Source organism: Sciurus carolinensis, chromosome 11, assembly GCF_902686445.1.
Source record: "Sciurus carolinensis chromosome 11, mSciCar1.2, whole genome shotgun sequence".
Classification (NCBI taxonomy): domain Eukaryota; kingdom Metazoa; phylum Chordata; class Mammalia; order Rodentia; family Sciuridae; genus Sciurus; species Sciurus carolinensis.
The window spans coordinates 64,647,914-64,654,370 of NC_062223.1; the positions used below are offsets into that span (position 1 = coordinate 64,647,914).

A 6,457-nucleotide genomic window follows, 5' to 3' on the forward strand; every position below is an offset into this window, starting at 1 on the left:
CCTTTCTTCAAGCAGGGTGCTCCTGGCTCTGTGTGTCAGATTGTGCAAATCCCAGCTGTCCTGCTGGTGGTACCGACAGTGCCCTGACTTTGTGGCAGCCATGAACACTGCCTATGGCACCTCCACCTACATTCTTCTCCCCTAGGATGAATAGGCATCCAGCAGAGGTGTCTGCAGACAGACCGCCCCACAGACCCTGGGCCCACTCTGCTCCAGGAGCAGCTTTCTTTAGTAACCAAAAGGTCCAACTGACTTGTTCTCCAGGCATCTCTCCAACCTTCCCTACACCCATTTCCCCAGCTCTCAGCAATATGCTGAGATCTCACAAGTCATTGCCAAATACAGTCAGTACTCTGATAAGCGGCCAACGTCAGTCATTCAGGGTCTGAGAGGCACCTCGGCATGTGGATGCTATGGTGGCAAGGTCAGCACGGGGAGTTCTCAGACCTGCTCCTGTCTCTGGCATGTGCTAGGCTTCTGAACAGGGTGCGTCAGGAGCTTGGGCCACAGACGTCCCACAAACCTGCTGTTGCAGCAGCTCAGGGACACCAGTAGCCCCTGTCCAACTTCTGTGGCCCTCTTCCTGCTGCCAGCACAAAGGGCATTTGCAATGGATGTCCCCCATTGCTCAGGGAAGGAGAGAAACCTGAGTCACAAACCAGCTGGAAACAGTCCCTGTTCTTGGGCCCACCCTTACCTCTGTTCCCCCAAAAGAAATCTGAGCAAGCCTTGGTGAAATGCAGGTATTGCGAGGTATCCAGAGAGCTGCTGGGAAGTGGAGATTTGGGGTGGAGAGGAAAGCAGGGAAATGACCCTGACCTCAGGGGAGAGAGACAAATAGAGAACACCCTAACAATTCTAACCCTAGAAACACAACGCTATCCAATATACACAGCTGCCTGCCAGGCCCCACCGAGACAGAAGCACGTTTCCCGTGATAACAACCGTCATATTTGCATGCTTGGGCAGGTGCAGAGCAAGCACATTGAAGAAACCATGCCACACATGGCCACCACCAAAGACTGTATTTGGGACGCAGAGATGGATATTCCTTGAAAGACCCTCAGAATCAGACCCATGGTGGGTCCGATCCTACAGTGAGGCTTTGTGACTTAAGGGCCCATGTCACCTATCACTCCCCCCAGCACTGAATTCTGAGACAAGATGATCAATGCTCTAGAAAGAGGAGCCTTATCAGCCCCAACCAGCCATGCTTTCCACATCTGGGGAGGGTGCAGGGAGGAAAACAGAAGCAGGAGGAGGGAGGGCCAGGGCACCCGAGTGAGCTGCGCAGGGTGTTTAGCCATCAGGCGTTTTCCCAAGAGAACAAGATGGTCCCTGGAGCCAGCAGCTCGGCCCTGCCTGCTTTTCCTAACACACTGTGTCATTTTATCTCAGCTGATGGCTCAACCTCCTGGAATAAGAAAATCAAAACGGAGAGCCTAACATTAGAAAGCTCTCCTTTGCAGAACAGCAAAATGATATTCTCAGGAAGCGCAATGGGAGGGAGGGTGAGTTTCATGGTGTCTTTCACATTTTTCTATCTCCTGTGTCCCAGCTTCCTTTATTTCCTAACTTTTGGCAAGATCAGGGATGTTCTTCAAAATAATGATCCAAGCAAATACCAAAATCCCAATAGCCCTGTGGACATATATAGCTACACCAAATACATGTATAATTATGTCTATCCACTCCAAATCAGTTGGAGTCCTGTTTTTGAGGAGAAAAAAAAATTTTTGAATATTTGAATATTTTGAATATTTTTCATTATGAAAATTTCTACTCCGAAAATTTTGGAAAAAATACTGAGAAATGAACAATAAAGGGGAAAAATCAACGCTGGCACTGCCATTCAGAGAGAGGCTTAAAATTTTGTTATATTTCTTCCTGCTGGAAAAGACTGTGTTAAAAAAAAAATCAACAGGAAACAAAATCAAACAAAAATTTAGCTTTTCATTTTGAGGGCTGTTGCAGAGAGGCGCCTCAACAGGGTAGGGGTGGGATAAGAAGACATGTCCCAAAGCACCAGAACCCAGAAGGAGATGCCTGACTGAAGTGCATCGTCAAGGACGATAGGTTCATCCTTTCCCTCCCTCCTGAGCCTCGGGTCTCCTGCAAGGAGCCAGGGGTGACACCATCTCTACAGAAAAAATTCCTTATTTTCTGTGGTGCCCTGCCTCCTCCACATTTGCAGATGAATGGTGATTGGAGAAATGCTCCATAACTTACCCAAGTGTGAAGCAGGTTCAAGAAAGCTCTAGAAGGTACAGGGAAGAAAAGCACTGCTCAGAGAAGGAGGAAAAGCCATGTGGTGTTTTTCACCAAGCCCAGCACCAAGGACCTAGGTCATAGCATAGTCATAACTGTGGCAGAGTTCAAAGTTTGGGTAAAAACGACCTCAGTCCCATCAGCCCACCTTTGATCTGCAGAGACCAGCTGCTCTCAGGGCACTGATGGGGCTGTCTGGGGCTCCCCTCCACAAACCAGTCAGCAAGGCCAAGCTACTGCTTCAGGATGTCTATAGACTGATGCTTGCTGAGGAAACAGCCACATGTGAGCAAGTCAATTTTTTTTAAACCTCTTATCCAAATACATGCATGGCAGTCACACAACCCCAACAGGGTTCACTCATTCCAAATACATTTCTTGAGTGGCCATGATACAACTGGACAGATGCCCACTGAGTCTCTGCCAGGTCCCACACACAGGACTTCACTCTGTGCATGGCATGGCACAGAAGAGGACTCCGGTCTCAAGGGGCTTGCTGTCCTCTGGGAGTAGAGACAGGCCCTTAAAACAGAGTGGAACTTCTCCTGATTAAAACAGGCATGAAAGGACTAACAGCCAAATGCAGCATGCACACTGGCTCCTGACTCCAATAAACCAGCTATAAAGATCATTTCTGGCAATGAAGAATATCCAAATAAGACAGGTGATCCCAAAGAAATATTGTTGATTTTGTTTTGTGCAGTAATGACAGTGTGTCTTTGCAAGAAAAGATTCTTTTTCAAAAAGATGAGTACTGGATTATATAGGTGCAAAATGACATGACATCAGAGATTTGCTTTAAAATACTTCAGGAAGAAAGAACAGAGGGAAAGGAAAAGGACATTAAACTAGCATAATCTGACAATCTTGATGACTAATAAAGCTGGGTAATGAGTATATGGGTCTCATTAGACTATTCAAGTTTTAAGTGTTTGAAAATGTTCATAATATTTTTTTAATACAGGACTGTAACACATCATGGTAGATGCCCTAAAAGAGACCAGTGTGAAAGGCTATGAAACTACAGAGCAAGAAGGACTTGAGAAAACCAGAAAATAAATCTGCCAAGTTTATGAGGGTTTTAAAAACCATTTTATAGTGGGGTGAGAAGATGTGTTCACACTTAATTACAATATAAGGTAGGGAGTAGTCAGTCCAGCAGAGGAATTCTCCATGCCAAGCTCCAGAGTTCAGAGGACAGCCACAAGGTTTTCCTGCTTCCCTAGTGTTTTTATCCTTCCCCCCAACAGACCAAGGCTGGAATCCTATCTTATCTTACTAGCTGTTTAGGGGGGCAAGTGGCAACCTTTCTGGGTCTCAGTTTCCTGGTCTGTAAAATGGGAACAGCCCCATCTACTTCTTCAGAGGGCTAATGCAGGGCTCTAATCATACAAAGAATGAAATGTCACAGCATGATGAACAGTATTCTCTTCCCTGGCTCTTTAGTCCTCTGAGGGCTAATGATGTTCAGCAATGTTTAGCCCAATTCTTTGGCCAAGCCTCTACACCAAGAAAGCAGGACCTCTATTTTTCAGCAGAGGGGAGAGAAGGGAGCAGGCCCATGGCTGGAAAGCAAACCCAGGCAGGGATATGAGCATTGGCAGAGAGAATAGAGATACACCCCAATCACAGGCAAAAAGGAATGGGGATTATCTGGATGCTCCTTGCAGCTCCTGGGAATGGAACTTCACAGCCACAACCAGTCATAGTCCTTAAGCTAATTTGTACTAAAGTATAATTGATTTTCCAGCAAATAGCAATTTTATTTTGCAAGAAGGGATGAACAGAAAGTCAAAGCCCTAGGCCTGAAGAAGAAAGTGGGCAGAGTTAAAAGTGATGCATATTTTCATAAAGGTATGTCAAACTGAATTTCAATCAGCCCACAACCACAACTGGCATACTCAACACCTGCCTTCCCCCTCCAAAGAAGAAAGAAAAAGAGGAAAGAAGGAAAGAAAATGAAAAGAAAATTCATAAAACTGAAGAATCTGTCTTAAGGTCAAGGTTATTTCACCTAAAACAATCCTTCCAGATGAATGGAAAAGTCAGCTCTCAAAATTGAGGTCAAGTCAATGACCTCATGAAGTCATTTTTTTTGGTGGTCCTGTCACCACCCGGGGGGGGGGGGGAACAGTGCCCTAACATCAGCAGTCAATCCCTCCTTATCACACCATGGCCAGCACTATCCATCACCCGTGACCAGAGGACAGGGCAAGCAACGGGTTTGCAGGTTGAACAACCTGGGCTGACCTGGGTCAGTCCAAGTGTTTTGCTAAAGAAATATCTCCTGAAATCCTGGTCGACAGAAGCCTCTGGAGGCCAGGAAGCTTCAGTCAGCCTCAGAGGAGCCACAGTTGCGTGCATAGCCTACAGGTAGCAGAAAAGGCCCTGGACTTAGCATGGACAGAGCCATGACCTGGCTCAGACACTTTCTCTTTCCCCATCTCTAAAATGGGTTGGGGGTGGGGGGCAACACTCAGACATTTTGGAGAATAACCAAGAAATCAGCTGCACAAATGCCCCAGGACAGGAACTGCTGCCCAGGAGGTGCTTAATAAATCCATCTTCCCTCTGCCTGAAAAAGGCTAGTTCTTACTGCAATTAAAGTCTCCAGAACATCAGTTCAGGCTGTCCTGGGGACTCAAGGCCCACTTGTTGGGTCCTCTGCCCCTGCAGAAGAAACCAGCACAGAGGGCACTGGTGCCAGGGAACCCAGATAGGCAAATGTAGAGGGCCAACTGATCGCTTGGCTTCCCCCGCCCCCAGGATCTGCCCACAAGGGGGCTGGTTAGTGACTTCATCCTTCACCCAAACCACTGAAGACTGTAATGAGCAGACCAGACTGTCAGCAAGAGGGCCAGCACACCGCTGTAGACCCATAGGTCCTATGGGCTTACAAATGAAAGCTCTTTCCGCTTTAAGAACCCAGGCTCCAGAACAAACAATGTGGAAGGAGACACACGTTTACTCTGGTTTCAACACGCCTCTTCCCTATCCAGTAAAAGCCGTTCCCAGCTCTGACAGATGAGGCTGACCTGGAATAAAGTTAACCCCACTTGCTCCGACTGGCAACCGAGACAACCGCGGTAGGGCTTGCGAGCAAGACCCCACTTTTCCTAAGGGCCAGTCAGACAACCACAGGGCGGGCGTCGGGACGCCCGGACCCGGGTGCTCCTGGGCCTGTGGTGAAAGCGGACTGCTCCGGGCACGAGATGCCTAGGGGGCAGTGCCGCGGACCCGGCCCCAGCTCGGGTCCCAGTCCGCAGCCGGCCTCGCCACTGACATTTGGCCCAACTTAACTTCCTGTTATTAAGGAGGGAGAGGAATGGGGGTGGGGGGTGCCCAGTGAAGAGCCGAAAGGAGGGGCGCGAAACCCAAATCCTAGGAAGCTAAGTTTGGGAATGATCTGCTGAATGACAGATGGCACTGCCGGCGAGTAGCGCCCACCACGCTCTAACGTTTAGGATTAGAATCGCAGGGTTTGGGTGTTGGAGAGAGGAGTAAGAGACAGCTCGGAGTACCAGTAGGTTTCTATTACGTTCTAATTGGTTCTGAGACTTGACCAGGGACGCCTTGGGCTCCATCGGCAGTGCCACCTGCTAGCTGCGCGCTTCACCGGGTGGGTTTGAGACCCGGGATGCGGCGACCGCACCTGACCCTCCCGGGCGCAGGGCAGGGCTCAGAGTCCAGACAGAGCTGGCACAGCTCCCACCCTCACCCGCCCGCCCTAGGCTCACGCCGCCTCCGCCTTACCGAAAGACTCTTGGGCAGCCTGGCCTCGGGTCAGCTCCTGCCTCCGCCTCAGGCTGTGGGCGCAGCGGTCCGGACCTGGGGGCCGCCTGCGGAGCCGAGAGCTAGCGAGGCGGCCGCGCGCAGGCTTAGCCGGCCGGGCGCCTGCAGTTCTGCGCTGTGCGGCTGTACGGACTGGGAAACGCCCCCATTGGCGGGGCGGCCAATGACAGAGCATCCGGGGGCGAGGCCCCGCCTCCAAACCGAGGTGCACGGCCAATGGCAGTGCGGCGCGGAGTCCACCCCCGCGCCCACCCCGCCCTCGTGGGGCCGGCTGTCACCACTGCTGCCGCTGGCGCACGTGGGCCGAAGCCCGGCCCAGAGCACAAGGAGCGGCCAGGCTCTCCCACCCTGACCAGCGCAGGTCTGAGACCAGACTAGGGCTGATGGGAGCAGGGTG

The 6,457-nt window shown here is 50.5% G+C and overlaps 1 protein-coding gene across 3 annotated transcripts in view; it reads right to left on the reverse strand.

Moving 5' to 3' along the window:
* The window catches only part of Mical2 (microtubule associated monooxygenase, calponin and LIM domain containing 2), a 208,942-nt gene extending 202,762 nt beyond the window's left edge, over positions 1–6,180 (reverse strand). Inside the window, exon 1 of one of the 3 annotated variants that reach the window (XM_047516541.1) lies at positions 6,022–6,180. The gene's annotated coding sequence lies outside the window, so the exon portion shown is untranslated. The remainder of the gene's footprint in view (positions 1–6,021) is intronic. The other 2 variants (XM_047516540.1, XM_047516542.1) reach the window with 2 other exon arrangements.
* Positions 6,181–6,457: the final 277 nt, after the last annotated feature.